General features: G+C 42.6%; 1 long non-coding RNA gene across 1 annotated transcript in view; it reads right to left on the bottom strand.

Annotated features, from left to right (window-relative positions):
• Positions 1–7708: 7708 nt before the first annotated feature.
• LOC138783929 (uncharacterized) overlaps positions 7709–16304 on the bottom strand; it is a 55318-nt gene continuing 46722 nt past the window's right edge. Inside the window, exons 2-3 of the long non-coding RNA XR_011361777.1 lie at positions 10036–10283; positions 7709–8068 (exon numbers count right to left, since the gene is read on the bottom strand). This is a non-coding gene — a long non-coding RNA (uncharacterized lncRNA). The remainder of the gene's footprint in view (positions 8069–10035; positions 10284–16304) is intronic.

Below are 16304 nucleotides of genomic sequence, written 5' to 3'. Positions count from 1 at the left end.
TTCTCTGATCCTTGATGCCACTCGCCGCTGCCCCTCTGCAGGTGATCCTACAGAAAGCCCTCGACACCATCACCCTAAAGGGTTATGAACACAGCTTTAGTTACTTTAATAAGTTTTTAAAAGTTTTACAAAAATACAAAAACACTGTACACAGATAAAGCGGAAAAGTTACCCCCCCCCATTAAAGATAAACACCCCCCCCCCCCCCGATCGTCCCCATTCACTGTTTTCTCTGTAATATTTCCACACACTATTGTCGTCTTTTTTCCTGAATAACTGAGCAATTTTCTATTTGAAACAATTTAATATTTGATAAAAGCGCCAGTGTCATTTTGGCGTCTTTGATTCCTGATGGTGGAGAGGCGAGAACGCTGCCGTAGGATGGGAAACAAATCAGCACAATTGTTCTATCCTCTATGGGCTCATAAGTCGGCTTCAATGAGTCATCTACATAAGCGATATCATCACCATCCATAGAGGAAGAGGAGATGATTAGAGGGGCGGCAGCGGCGGCGGCCAAGTTTAAGAATAGTTTGGGTTCCTTCCATCCGACTTTAGTTCTTTTCCAACATTTCGCAATAAAAATTTACTGACCTTGTAGGGAAGGCAACAGGGTCAGTGTATTCGCTCAAGGAAACTTCTCCCTAAGGGTATGTTCACACTGAGTAAAACAGGCGAAATTCTACCTGCCTCAGTGTGACATTACTTCTCTATGGGAGAGCGCACGCTCCTCCACTGCCGCAGCTCTCCGCTTGAGTGGAGAGAGGCGGCAGAGGAGAGCGCACTTTCCCATAGACAGGCTATGGGACACAGAGACAGGTGGAATTCCGCGGCGGAAAGTTCCATTTTATTCAGTGTGAATACACCCTTAGGGACAGGACTTAGCGGAATCCCACCTGCTTCAGTGTGCCTTAGCCTGTCTATGGAAGTGCGCACACGCTCCTCCGCGGTGGAATTCCACCTGATTTACTCAGCGTGAACATACCCTAAAACATGGCTGACAAAGAGAAGAACCAAAGATGAGGAGAAGACCTGCTGTTCGTTCTCAAAAGCTGTTTCCACTTCTGGAGTCGAGACCTTAGAACTGGAGATGAGTGACGTTACCAAAAATTTGGGTTCGTGCAAGTTCCAACAATTGGAATCCCGCTGCCTGGAAAAGGTACATGACGTCCAAGGACTTGTAGGGGGTGGCTCCGGCCTCCCACCAGTTAGTTAAGCATGGTCATTTGTGGTAGTGGGCGTGGCCATGAACCTCAGTGGGTGTGGTAATTACCAATAGTGGGTGTGGTCATTGCTAGAGGTGGGCGTGGCATTATGTTCTAATAAAGTGTACAAATCAGGACCATCGTCCTCTTCTTATTCTTGGTGTATGGCTGTATCCATGCTTTCCAGACAGTCTTCTTACTCCCTCTATCTTCTCCAGGCAGTGGGATTCAAATGCTGATAATTGGGGTTTCATCTCAGCTTAGGGTGCATTCACACTAAGGAATCCACGCGGAGAAGTTCCCTTGGATTCCACTGCTCACCAGCGCGCTCCCGCTCACATCTCCGCCCGTCCCGTAGACTCCATTCTATGGTCAGGCGGATTCTGCTGTCCACCTAAAGAATGGGCATGTCAATTCTTTTGGCGGACAACGGAATCAGAACCATCGGAACCATAGAATGGAGTATATGGGACGGCAAATATGAGAGCGGGCGCGGGGGAGCCGCAGAATCCACGGGAAGTTGTCTGTCTGAACGCACCCTTAGAGCTAACTTCTTTTTGGAAGGTGGGTGCTAACTAGGAAAATGATCAACCTCTCCTTGTCTCTCACAGAACCTTAGGTCAAGTTGGTAAGCCAAAAAGATCCAAATGGAACCTTTTTCTCAGGCAGAGAAAATCAACTGGTTGCAGAAAGTTATAAAGATTTGTAATTTACTTCTATATAAAAATCTGACATCTTCCATTACTTATCAGCTCCTGTTTTCCCTGCGGGAAGTAAAGTTTTATTTCCTTTCTGACACAGTGCTCTCTGCTGCCACCTCTGTCCATGTCAGGAACTGTCCAGAGCAGGAGAGGTTTTCCATAGGGATTTGCTGCTGCTCAGGACAGTTCCTGACATGGACAGAGGTGGCAGCAGAGAGCACCGTATCATACTGGAAAGAATACACCACTTCCTGCAGGACATGCATCAACTAATAAGTACCGGAAGAAGTCAGATTTTTTTATTAGAAGTAATTTAAAAATTAACTTATTTTAAAAAATAATAAATAAATAAAAATTCACCGGAGTACCCCTTTAAAAGAAAACTAGAAAACGCCTTTAAGTAGTAGTGTCCTTGTGCGGTCTCTTCTGGAGTCAGCATCCAGAACTGAGCTCCTCCAGAATAATGCTCTTGGAGTCGGCCTAGCACCCGCCCCGTCATTTCCTAGGCCGATATTACTTCAGCAGCTACAAACAATCTAATTTCTGCCTCTCAATCTAATTACATTTTTGGCTATTAGACGACTTTACAACTGATTCCTGCAATCCTATTAGATTCATTTCGGATGATGCGATTACAGAGGCAAATAATAAAATGGCTTTCCTTTATGTAGAATCCTCCTGTGCCCGCATCCAGCCACCAAGGAGTCTTACAGTCATTATTACAGGGATTACAGGGTCATGGCTGCCATATACCATAAACAGCGCCACACCCGTCCATTGGTTGTGCCTGGTACTGCAGCTCAGCTCCTAATAAGTGAATGTGGCTGAGGTGCTTAAAAAGACTCTGTCAGTAGGGTTATGGTGTCCTATCTCAGGGTAGCATGAAGTAGTGACAGAGAAGCTAAGCAGAATGAGGTATCACTTATATTGTTCTGTGCAGCTGATGCAGAGATATCCTCCTCAATAACATGGACAATAAGTAGTCCTCTCCATTATGTGCATGAGCTCAGTAGTCCTGGATATTCATGAGAAGCAGAAAACTCCACCCACCAGCTGCTGATTGGGAGTTATCAATCCGCAGAGGGAGGGTGGGGGAGGGGTGTGGCAAGAATCCTATTCTCCTGCATATTAGGAGAATGGCTGAAAAATAATTATGTAAGTAATGCACCAACCTATTCAGTATTTCTGTCATTAGTTTATGCTGATCTCATTTAAGGTGGCATAAACCTAGTGACAGATTCCCTTTAAGCAGCCATATTTTTCTAAGTCCTTTAACATCTTGATATTAGAAGTGAACTAGGGGGGATTTTTAAGACTAGCATATGAAACATAATTGTGAGACTGGGACCACCATAACCTCCATCCAGGTATGAGATAGTATGGCACCTGACATCTCCCACCTTCTCATCACCTCAACTTTGACTTTTCATGGCTTATGGTGAAATGGGATGAAGTCAACCTCTCTTTTTCGAAAATCTCAATACCAGTAAGTGACTGTAAAGACTTAAAGGAACCTTTAGCCTAATGTATTCTTCTGGTTTAAACAGGGTTCTTCGATTGCATTAAAAGGTTCATGTGTATTTTGCATATCCAGAATCAAATCATCACAACGGGGGAGAAGAGAGAGATGAACGTCCACCTGTGGCCACTATATATTTCATCCAGACATGAAGAGGTAAGGTACTTGGTGATTCCCTCCTTCCCATTGTACAGTAGGTTGCTTTGAATCTTAACTTCACTGGTTGTGATGAGGTGGGATATGGTCAACTTCTTCTTTTGAAAGATCTCAATGCCAATAAGTAGCTGTAAAGGACAACATTCTTGAGACCGCCTTTTTGACTTTATACATCCTTCTGGTGAAACCTTTAAATAAACAATGTTGGTTTGCTCCAATATTTAAATAAATGTTGATTTTCATGTGTATTATGTATAACTAGAAACAAGGGCAACCAGTGGAGATGAGATTAATAAATGTCAGACTGTGGCCACCATAACCTCCGTCCAGGTAGGACATAGTATGGCACTTGACAGCTCCCACCTTCCCATCTCCTGTAGTATGACTCTCAGATTGCTATGAACCTCAGGTTTGACCTTCATGGCTTATGGTGAGGTGGGACAGAGCCAACTTCTCCTTTTGAAAATCTCAATACCAGTAAGTAGCTGTAAAGTTCAACATCCTTAAAGCCACCTTTTTTTTTTTATACATCTTTTTGGTTTAAGTTCGCTAGCCAACCAGAGATGTTGGGTTGTTCTAACACTTCATGTATATTCTGTAAAACCAGAAACAAAGGCATCATCATGGAGAAGATGAATGTCTGTCTATGACCACCATAAATTTCGTCCAGAGATGAGACAGCGTGGGTATTGACGATCCCCTTCTTCCCATCGTACAGTAGGTTGCTCAAAATCTTGACTTTGGCCTTCATGGCTTATTGTGAGATGGGAGTAAGTCAATATTGTCTTCCAAAAATCTCAATGCCAGTAAGTAGCTATAAAGGCCGACAAAGCACCTGAGATCTGATACCGTGTTTCCCCGAAAGTAAGACCCTGTCTTACATTAATTTTACTCCCAAAAGTCCCACCCTGCCTTACTTTCGGGGGAGGCCTTACATTGGGAAAAAAAAATGAAAAAAATATTTTTTTTAACAATAAAATTAACATTTATTAACGCTCCTCCATATTCCTCTCCTGTATACATCCCCATTCATTTCCCCCTTATTCCTCTTTGATCCTTTGGATTTCTCATGCTTCCTCCCACTCCTCCTTATTCCTTTCCTATCCTTCTTCTTATTCATTCCCCTCCATTTCCCCTGTTCCTTCTCATTCCACAGACACACATACACACCTTACCTTTCTTCTGTCTCAACGCGATTCCTCTGCGGTACCGGGCTGACGAGGTGACGTTCGGCCAATCAGCTGCGAGCCGGCTGACTGGCCAATCGCAGCTCGAGCTGACTGGCCAATCGCAGCTCGAGCAGCAGGATGCGCCGCAGGCCATTTACTGAAGGCGGAATATGGGCGGCTCCTGGATGGAGCGAGGTACCGTAGCAGTTCCTGTACTTTCCCCAGGGACCCCACCCATATGCGGCCTTACATTCCCCCCTCCCAGCTACCCTGCTCTACAATCGGGGGGTGCCCTACATTGGCGGACCCCCCCGAAACCCTCACCCTGCCTTACTTTCGGGGGGGTCCTACTTTCGGGGAAACACGGTACATCTTTCAGCTTTGAATCCCGAAGCCCAGAAGAGATGTTGGGATGTTCTCATATTCCTTTAAATGTTGACTTTTATGTGTATTCGGTATAACCAGAAACTAGGGCACCGCGGCGGTGGAGAACTAAAATGTTTTTCAAGTATGGCACTCGCCTTTTTCTCCATCCACAAAAGATCTAAGCTTTTTCTTTTATTACTATTATTATTATTGTTATTCTTCGAGTCTGAAAATGGGTTGAATAGCTTTTAGCTTAAAATTAGTGCAGGCAGGACACAAAAGAAGAGATCTTCATGTTTGTAATGATAGCGATGGTTCGGGTAGAAATGACATATCTTAACAATGTTGGGTTTGGCGGTGGGGGCTTCGTCAATTTACTTTACGCAGCCTAGCAGAGTCAATAGAACACTGTGCTTTGTCACAACACAATATCTGTAATCAGCTCGGCAGAAGGGAACACAACACTTCCCCCGGCTCACGGCGCTGATATTGAACTCCGCGCACACTGGTGCAGTAATGAGTGAGTGTGAATGCAAGACTACAATGCAGCCGTAATGAACTCTCTCCGGAAGATTGAAGACAATGCAACAATATGGAAATATGTTTTGTTACCAACATGGTATCCCTCTTATAGATGAGAGTGCACAAAGACAACAATGAGAGAAGTCATCCCACTGGGTGACCAGGATCAAAACCAGTCTCTAGCTATAGGGTTGTTTAATAGGCCCACAGTCATGTAAGATGACAATATTGTTATGGTAGGTGTGGGGGGGGGGGGGGGCAGTGGTGTCAACATTGGGTGTGTAAAGAGCAAGGATGCAGCTGAGTACCATAGCCCAACGTCCACCACCACCTGCCTTTTTGTAAGTAATTTATACCCGAATAAAGTTAATAAAAACGTTTTGTTTTGTTCCCATGCTTCGAGCTAGTGCCCTAGAAAGTAATGACTAAACTATCCTGGTCTGCCCACAAGCCTGTACACTGCCATCTGATACCCAACTGCTTCCCCAAGTCACTTATTGTTTCAGCTGTGCCACTCCATGCCTTATTCTTCCAGTAGACTCTGGAAGAACCCAACATGGACAATGTTGAAAAAGGCAACAAGAAGCTTCAAGGCAGTGGCACCAACTTATTTGGACCCCACAGTTGAATCTAGACCCTTTGGTGTCAATACATGGGTCCTGGTGGGTATAATTGCTAGACAGGGCATGTAATTTGGCAATTAGCATGCCACCCACATGGCATTGCAACCACAGGCTAACATGTAATCTGGTGCATTTCCAGCCACCTGGGGGCTCTTTAACATATTAACGTATTATGGTAGTAGCCTTTGGAAATTTCAAAGTATGAATTGATTGTGCTGGGGCTATGCTGGAAACTATGGTCCAACTATGGTTCCATTAGCAGATGTCGGAAGCTAGACTCGTGGGTGTGGATTCCGTCCTGTTTGTGAAAAGGGTTGGGAGGATTGGTCATAATGGCAGGTATCAAACAGCTACTTCTTGTCTGAATAAAAAGAAAAAAATTCGAAAAATGGAGTCAAGTGGTTACAATTGGTTAACTGGTTAGTAGAGTAGTTTTCATTATGAAAAAAAAAAAATCACACCTCCCTCATCAGATCTGTCGATATTTATATATATATTTTTTTCTTTAGATTTGCACATTTCCTCTCTGCTTGCCTGTGGAGTGGGTAGGACTTCTTTGAGTGATGTCAGAGCTTTAATGTGTGTCCTGAACCAATGAAAATGTCCCCCTTGCTGCTGCTTCCCCTCCTCTTACCTCTCTTCTTGTCCTTCCCTCTCCTCTCCCCACTTCTCTCCCTTCTTCTCCTCTCCCTATGTTTCCACTGCCTTTTTCTCCCTTATTTCCCTCTTCCCTCCCCTCTATTATTATCCTCTTCCCCTCTTGTTCTCTTCCTTCCTTTCCACACCTCTCCTCTTCCATCTTCTCCTTGCCTCTCCTTTTCCTACGACTTGTCTCCCTTCTTCTCCTCTTCGTTTCTCCTATCTCCTCTTCTTCTTTCTTCTCCTCTCGCCTCCTCTACGTTATTTTCTTCTCCTCTTTCTTCCTCTTCCCACCTCTTTTCTCCTCTTACTTATTTTCATCCCCTCTCCCCTCCTCTCCCTTATTTTCCCTCTCCCCACTTTTCCTCTTTCTTCCTCTCTGCTACTCTCCCTTTTTATGTCTCCCCTCTTTTCCTCTTGCTTCATCTCCTCACCTTTTCTCTCCATTCCTCTCCTCTCTTCTCCCCTCCCTTCCTCTCCCCACCTCTACTCTCCCCTTCTCACCCTTCTTCTCCCCTCCATTCCATTCTTCTCTCCCTTATTTCCCTCTTCTTCTTTCCATTCTTCTTCTCTCGCCTCCCCTCCCTTACTTTCCTTTCCCCTTTTCTACTCTTCTTTCCTTTTTCCACCTCTCTTCTCCCCTCTTCTCCTCTCCCTTATATACCCTCTCCCCTTTTTTCCTCTCAGCTCCTCTGCCTTTTTTCCTCTCTCCTCTCTTCCTTTATCTCCCTACCTCTCCTCTCCTCTCCCCTCCCATTTTTTATCTCTCCCCTGTTCTCTTCTTGCTTCATCTCCTTATCGCTACCCTTCTCTCCTCTCTTCTCCTCTCCCTTCTTCTCTCCTTCCCTTCTTCTCCCTTCTGTTTTGGTGACCAATTACAGAAAACTTATTGACAGGGAGAGGGGAACTTCTAACTATAACTATACAACAGATGCAACGAACAGTGTTATCCCAGATGCTGATCAACTGATCGCCACCGATCCTGATGATGAGGTCTTAAAGTCTGAGACCTGACCTCCTCTGTTTTCATGTAAAGTGAGCATTTGCCAGTCAGTCAGGATGCTTCTAGCTGTGGGCTTGGAGGGGAATGGTAATCTGGAACATGCGTCAGACACACCAGAACCTGCTGTCTGTCACGAGATGTGAACGATGTGAGTAGCTCCAAGCACTAAATTATGAGAAAGTAAAAAATAAATCTAATTCATTAAAAAAAAAAAAAAAAATCAGTAATTTTTAGCTTAAAAGGTTTGGGTGCCATGGAAACGAGTCCCGATAAAGAATAGATGGCAATCTGCAATAATAAAACAGATCTTATAGCTTCACGTGAATCCATTGCCAACTGTTCCTGGGGAGTCCATATGGGGTAAACTATAGTAAAATGGTATCTAGGAGATTTTTTAATTCGATACGATACCCGACTAGACTATTCCTCCCTACACATGTACATTGGGCTCAGCTATTCCTCCTCCTCCATCCACATGTACACTGGGCTTAGCTATTCCTCCTCCTCCATACACATATACACTGGGCTCAGCTACTCCTCCTCCATCCACATGTACACTGGGCTTAGCTATTCCTCCTCCTCCATACACATATACACTGGGCTCAGCTACTCCTCCATACACATGTACACCGGTGTAGCAGGCCAGATTAACCCATGTCCAGATTATACCCGGGTATACTTTATACCCTGGGGAATAAAATAGCCTAGGCCAGAGTATACCTCGGGCTATAAAATAGCTTAGGCCAAACTATACCCCTCCAGGCCAGAATATACCCAGGCTATAACATGGCCTAGGCCTAGGCCAGAGTAAATAGCCTAGACCAAACTATACCCATGGGTGTAAAATAGCCTAGGCCACAGTATACCTATGCAGGCCAGAATATAGCCATCTAATGTAGAACCAGGCCACAGTATACCCCAGGGGATAAATTCTATACCTGGGGGTGTAAAACAGCCGAGGCCATGCTATATCTCTCAGGGCCATAATGTTATTACTTCACTGGTTTTCTTACCCCTGGCCCAAGCCACAGTATACTACAGGGGATATATTTTCATGACCAGGGGTGGCAACAGTATAAACTAGGGCACATATTTTCGTACCCAGGGGTGTAATATAGCCTAGGTCAGACCATAAACCTGGGTATAGTCTAGCCCAGGTCACAGTATACCCCGGGGATAAACTCTATTTGGGGGTGTAAAACAGTCTAGGCCAGGCTATATCAATCCAAGTTATCATGTCAATGGTTTCTGAGTTCTGGCCCAGGCCACTGTATACCCCAGGGGATATATTCTATACTGGGGGGTGTAAAATAGCCTAGCCCAGATTTTATCACTCCAGGTCATAATTAGAGATGAGCGAACTGGGTTCGGGTTCGAGTCGGTCAGAACCCGAACGTTCGGTATTTGATTAGCTGGGGCAAACAAAGAAACGAATTGAAAAACGGATCAAAACGCATCTTTTTTTAGCGTACACTAAAACACGATTTTATGTGACAAAAAATGCGCAATTTAGCACTTTGGCAGGTTTTTGCACTTAATCCGTTTACCGTGCAAGTTTAGGAATGTGATAACTTAATAGTTCGGGCGATTACGCACGCGGCGATACCAAATATGTTTGTTTATTTATTTCATTTTATTTATAAAATGAAAAAAGGGGGGTCATTCGAACTTTTATTAGGGGAGGGGATTTTTTTTTTTTACAGTATACATTAACTTTTAGTCCCTGTCCGGGACTTTCAGTATTACTGCAGTGATCTCCCATAGAGATCACTACAGTATACTTAATACAGCAATGATCGATCAGATCATTGTTGTATTACTCTGGTCTGGAGCAGACCAGATACATCGATTGCCAAGCCGGGATCAGTGTCAGTGCGACGCTGAATCCTGACCTGGGCTGGGGGTATACTCTGGCCTGTTACACCGGGTATAGTCTGGGCTGGGGGTATATACTCTGGCCTGTTACACCGGGTATAGTCTGGGCTGGGGGTATATACTCTGTTACACCGGGTATAGTCTGGGCTGGGGGTATATACTCTGTTACACCGGGTATAGTCTGGGCTGGGGGTATATACTCTGTTACACCGGGTATAGTCTGGGCTGGGGGTATATACTCTGGCCTGTTAATTTACCTGCACATTTTGCATTCGTCTCGCAGCTCCAGCACTTGACTCGTAAAGGTTTGTGCACTCGTTCCTTATAGATCACACATGACTGGTGGTCAATGTGATGACAAATATGAAAATGTTCTCCAATTATCCGAGGCTGCAGTGAAAGGTGGTGGACGTCTCTGTGTGGAGTCAGGCAGGTAATGATGGAAATTGCGCACCGCGCTGGCACTTAGCGAGTCTTTTCCATTCAATCATTTCAGTTCTGACTTCTGAAAAGACAAGAAAATAAAAACGGCAAAAGGATTTTTCTTTCTTTCTGGATTGTCTGCAGTTCAAGATGGATCTGAATGGTGCAAAATTATATTTTTAACACAACTAACAAAATCATTTACCTTTGCTTTATGTTATTAAAAGGACCCCCCATTAGTACTACATTTAAAGGGGATTTATAAGGATCTCAGTGGTTTCAGTTGGCTCAGAGGCCCCCTGTCCTATTAGGACACTGTGCACTGTCCCACAACCCTGCTTCTGTGCTGTGTGTTGTTGTGTTATGTATATCACACCCTAGCAATTAGGCTAGAAGTATCTCTAATCTCCTTGGGGGTGCTTTAAGTTTTCATTTTCTTGCTTATACTTTGTTCAGATGTATTCAGAGCCAGAGAGTTGTCTTCCAGGGGCCTGGCTGTTGGGCAGTGTCTGTACCTGTGCTGCTGTGCTCCTGACTGTATAACTATGCAGTGCTAAACCACCAGAGGTGTGACTTTCTCAAGAAAGGTCTCGGGAAGAGACAGAAACGTTGCATGGAATTTTCTACTGATATGGAATAAACACTATTTTGGATTTTTTTCACCATATGGTTGTGCTGCGGAATTCTTTGATTCTTTGATTGTCTCTAGTAACAGCTAGATCAGGACAGAACACAGGAAGTTGGGATGGGGCTTACCTGATGGTATGTGCAGGGGAAAGAAAGAAATCCTGGGCTGTGTACCTGCAAACTGAACCAGTCTGCCTACAGATGATGATCCACACTGTTTATGTAAGATAAATCAAGGCTTATTTCTCATTTTGGAACTATAAAGCTCAGGGCAGAAGTCCCTGGTGTAAATAGCAGGTACCTACAGCCAGGGCCGGACTGGGACTGAAAATCAGCCCTGGCACTCACACCCCTCCAGCCCACATACCATATCACACTTAGGTCATGTTGTGTTGTATTGCAACTCATTTTTATTGACAGAAATGGTGCCAAGTCTATCTATCTATCTATCTCCTATCTATCTATCTATCTATCTCCTATCTATCTATCTCCTATCTATCTATCTATCTATCTATCTATCTCCTATCTATCTATCTATCTATCTATCTCCTATCTATCTATCTATCTATCTATCTCCTATCTATCTATCTATCTATCTATCTATCTATCTATCTATCTATCTATCTATCTATCTCCTATCTATCTATCTATCTATCTATCTATCTATCTCCTATCTATCTATCTATCTCTCTCCTATCTATCTCTCTCCTATCTATCTATCTATCTATCTATCTATCTATCTATCTATCTATCTCCTATCTATCTATCTATCTATCTATCAGTCTCCTATCTATCTATCTATCTATCTATCTATCTCCTATCTATCTATCTATCTATCTATCTATCTATCTATCTATCTATCTATCTATCTCCTATCTATCTATCTCCTATCTATCTATCTATCTATCTCCTATCTATCTCCTATCTATCTATCTATCTATCTATCTATCTATCTATCTATCTATCAGTCTCCTATCTATCTATCTATCAAACTAGCTATCTATCTCCTATCTATCTCCTATCTATCTATCTATCGAACTATCTATCTATCTATCTATCTCCTATCTATCTATCTATCTCCTATCTATCTATCTATCTATCTATCTATCTATCTATCTATCTATCTATCTATCTATCTATATGAGCGTATGTCAGCAGCACAATATAAATGAGGTGGGTGCCAGTAGTAGTTCCAACCACGAACCTCCAATATACTATAGTAAATCCAAGGGCACTCCAAGATGTGTTGAAATCCAAAGATGTGATTTATTCACATGGTTAAATCATGTTGCAGCACAGCAAACAAAGAGGCAACGTTTCTGTGGCCTCACGCCACCATTTTCAAGCCAAAGAAAGTGAGCACATCACACACTTAAATACAAGAGGGTTACACCCTAGGGTGTTCCCCATTGGTGAAAACATATGTCCATCACAGTGGTTATACAAATCTACATCTGGTGTGTTAAGTGAATATAATGTAAAAGAAACATCGTATCGTGCCATATAAAATATAATATACAGTGTACTCAAGTGACCCCAAGTGAACAAGTAAATAATTTACAATTTTTTATCTATGGGAAACGTCCCAATGAAAATCCATATATCATATTCATATAAAAGTCATTGAGAAGGTCTTAAATCATGTAGTTCAGTCCATAAAAGTCCGCCTGAAAAAGCAAATATCGCACTGTTTCAGGATCCATTTCGGGAACTTCATCGGCCGCTAGAGCTTCTGTGGTTACATCTTGTAGCGTCCCTGTCTCCACGCAACAGCTGACGTCAGGAGTAGCGCTCTAAATAGACGTACCTCGGTATCGGTTGCAAGTTAAGGTAAATTAGCCACCATAAGAGGCAGCAAAAAATGTTACCAGTGTCGCTTAGCTCTGCAGTAGATTAGCCACCATAGCCGTCAGCAGACTTGGCCACCATAGCAGGCAGCAGAAAATGATATCAGTTTCGCTTTACTCTGCAGTGGAATATAATCACCCAGCTCCGGGGAATCATATAGCCGTGGGGCCCGACAGGCCGCCATAATCACCCAGTAGCAGAGAAGTATGGAAAAAAAGAAATACCGCAACCACCGAAGACGCATCGTCTGAGCTGTATCCAGCGAGGAGACTGGTAAGTAACGCACTTCCACTCATAATATGCGGCCTAAAGCTGAAGATTCCGTCCATGTTCCATAGCAATCTAAAAGAATATAGAAAAAGAAAATAAGTAACAATCATGGTAAAACAGAAAAAAGAAATATTAAGTGTAATTGCTCACATTACACAGGGTGCACTCCTGATAACTGGGATATGTTTAGCATTATCACATATGTTTAGCAGTTTTGTATTCTATGTTCAAACCAAATTGTCCAAGGGCTTCAGTTTTGAAAATCCATTCCAGTTCTTTTCTTTTTAGGAGTAGATGTCTGTCTCCTCCTCTATGTGGCATTTCCACTCTGTCCACAACCATAAAGCTCAGGTCACGTTCTGTATGTCCCTTTTCAGTAAAGTGTTTGGCTACGGGGAGATCTAATCTGTTCTTTCTAATTGTGTAACGATGATGATTCAGTCTAGTCTTCAGATCCCATGATGTCTCCCCCACATATATAAAGCCACACGGGCACCACAGAATATATATGACCCAATCCGAAGAACACGTTAAATATGTGTTGATTTTAAATGTCTGTTGCGTGATAGGGTGAACAAATGTTTTACCCTTTTTCATCAGTTTGCAGTTAATACAGTTAAGACAGGGGTAGGACCATGTGTTTTTCTGGCTAAGGTAAGTTTGTCGGCTACTTCGTGTCTTGCCTACCACATTCTTCACTAGTTGATCCTTCAGGTTCCTTCCTCTGCGATAGGACATCAAGGGTGGAATCTGAAAATCAGTTATTTGTTTATGTGTGTTCTTAATTATGTGCCAGTATTTATTCACAATGTTAGCTATTTTGGATGACATATCCGTATAAGTAGACACAAATGGAATTCTCCTCATTGTCCGGTCAGTCACTTTGTCCTGTAGTAGTACACTTCGCTCCACCCCTTGAATGTCATTTCTACATGTGTCCAGGATTCTGGACGGGTAACCCCTATCCCTGAAGTCTTTGGTCATTTTTGTCAGAGTCCTTTGAAGGTCACTTTCCCGTTCTATGATCCTCTTAGCTCTAAGCATTTGGCTTTTAGGAAGACTTTTCATCATTTGTCTCGGATGGCAACTATTGTACAAAAGAATATTGTTACAGTCAGCTGGTTTGGAAAAAATATCAGTAGTTAGGTGTTGTCCATTCCTAATAACCAATACATCAAGATAACTGATTGTATTATAATCACAGTGCATGGTGAATTTTATAGTAGAATTGATGGTGTTCAAAAAATTCACAAATGTCACTAGCTGCGTCATGTCCCCATACCATGTCATGAAGACGTCATCTATAAAACGCTTCCACATTCCAACATGTTTGAACAGGGGCGTTCCATAGATAACTGTCTCCTCCAGAAATGCTACTACAATGTTAGCGTATGTAGGTGCATAATTTGCACCCATCCCCACTCCGCGTGTCTGTAAATACAACTGTTCATCAAACATGAAAAAATTGTTAGTTAAGGCAATTTCCAACAGTTGTAAAATGAAGTCCTCCTCCTTTGGTTTTAGTCCCAGTTCACACATCTTACTCCTGACAGCAGTTTTGCCCAACTCATTGTCTATAGATGTATATAAGCTCACTATGTCCAGTGTAACTAAGATACATTGCTCAGGTATGGTAAGATCATTAATTTCCCTAAGAAATTGAGTAGAATCACGAACATATGATCTCGTGTTGGTTGCCAAGGGTCTTAGTACTTTATCCAGAAATACTGATATATGACTCAAAACCGAATCTCTCCCTGAGACTATCGGCCGCCCCGGGGGCTTGTCTGGGTCTTTGTGTAGTTTAGGTAAAAAGTATAAAACAGGTGTTTTTGGATGTTCAACCATAAGAAAATCTGCTAACTTTTCATCAATGATATTTTGATGTAAACCTTCCTGTATCACTTTGTCAATCAGTTTATTCACTTTGAATTTTGGGTCTCTGTTAAGAGGCACATAGACATCCCTGTCATTGAGTTGTCTATATGCCTCATCCAGGTATGCTTTTTTGTCCATTATCACAATTGCTCCGCCTTTATCGGCCGGTTTTATGATAATTTGTGGATTATGTGTGAGTTCATTTAAAGCTGTCATGTCAGAAGTGGTGAGGTTAGGATGTAAAACCTTGTGTGACTCAGAATTATGCCGTAATTCTCTTAATTCATCTTTAACCAGTTGTGCAAAGGAGTCAATGGCTGTAGAGACATTGGTGGGATTAAAATCACTGTCTGTAGAAATATGTAAATCATGACAATTAAATTTAGCAGCTGTGATTTTTGCCTGATCCCTGGGTTTATCAGCAAACCATACACGTAAATTACAACGTCTTATAAATTGAGATACATCTAAGTCTAGTTGGAACCAGTCAATTTCTTGACTAGGACAATAATTCAGACCTTTGCTCAAAACATTTAGATGTCTAGGTTCAAGTACAACAGAGGAAATATTTACCACATTGCTCTCTTTTTGGTGGTAACTCTCGGTGTCGTCCTGCTGCCTCTTTGCACTCTCTCTTTTGCGCTCTCTGTTCCTCTTTTTTCCTCCTCGTCGTTTTTGGCGGCGGGAGGGGGGCCTTGCGCTAAAAAAACCTCGTTGTCGTTGTTCACACTCTGTTGTCTATTAATGTCTTTTCTTTTATTTTTTCTCAGGTTGAAGGGAGTGTCCGCTACTGGATTCCATGTGTAAATTTTCCCGGACGTGTAATCATGTAAGTCTCTGAACCATTTATGTTTTTTTTGTTCCTGTAGCTCACTCTTTGCTGTGCTGCAACATGATTTAACCACGTGAATAAATCACATCTTTGGATTTCAACACATCTTGGAGTGCCGTTGGATTTACTATAGTATATTGGAGGTTCGTGGTTGGAACTACTACTGGCACCCACCTCATTTATATTGTGCTGCTGACATACGCTCATATTAATTAACCGGTAAGCTGGCACAGACTGTTGGGACCTTCTTTTCTACGATTTTTCTGAGTTTTTTCTGAATTACAATGGATGAACAAGTAGCACAAGCATTCCTTTTCACAGAAGGTGATACTAACCAGATTCTGGGTGATGTGCAAGCAGATATGACATTTTTGAGAACACCTGCGTGTATTGATTTACAGAGAGACTATGAATATTTATCCAAGAGACAACTTAATTTACAATTGCATATTGGAACACTTAGTGAGTACCACAAACATCAAAGAATACCAAGAGGCATGAGAACACGTCTAAAACCAAACATGGACTTTGAGGATGAAGAATCTCGACAAAGATTTGTCACGGTCTCTAATAAATATGCCTTTGAACTTATCTTGATTCAAATGAGCAGTATGCAGAAGCAGCTAAAAGAAGTGGAAAAGAACTTAA

The sequence above is a fragment of the Dendropsophus ebraccatus genome, chromosome 2 (genome assembly GCF_027789765.1).
Source record: "Dendropsophus ebraccatus isolate aDenEbr1 chromosome 2, aDenEbr1.pat, whole genome shotgun sequence".
Lineage (NCBI taxonomy): Eukaryota > Metazoa > Chordata > Amphibia > Anura > Hylidae > Dendropsophus > Dendropsophus ebraccatus.
The sequence above is the reverse complement of the archived record's forward strand: the minus strand, read 5'-3'. Positions and strand labels throughout refer to the sequence as shown.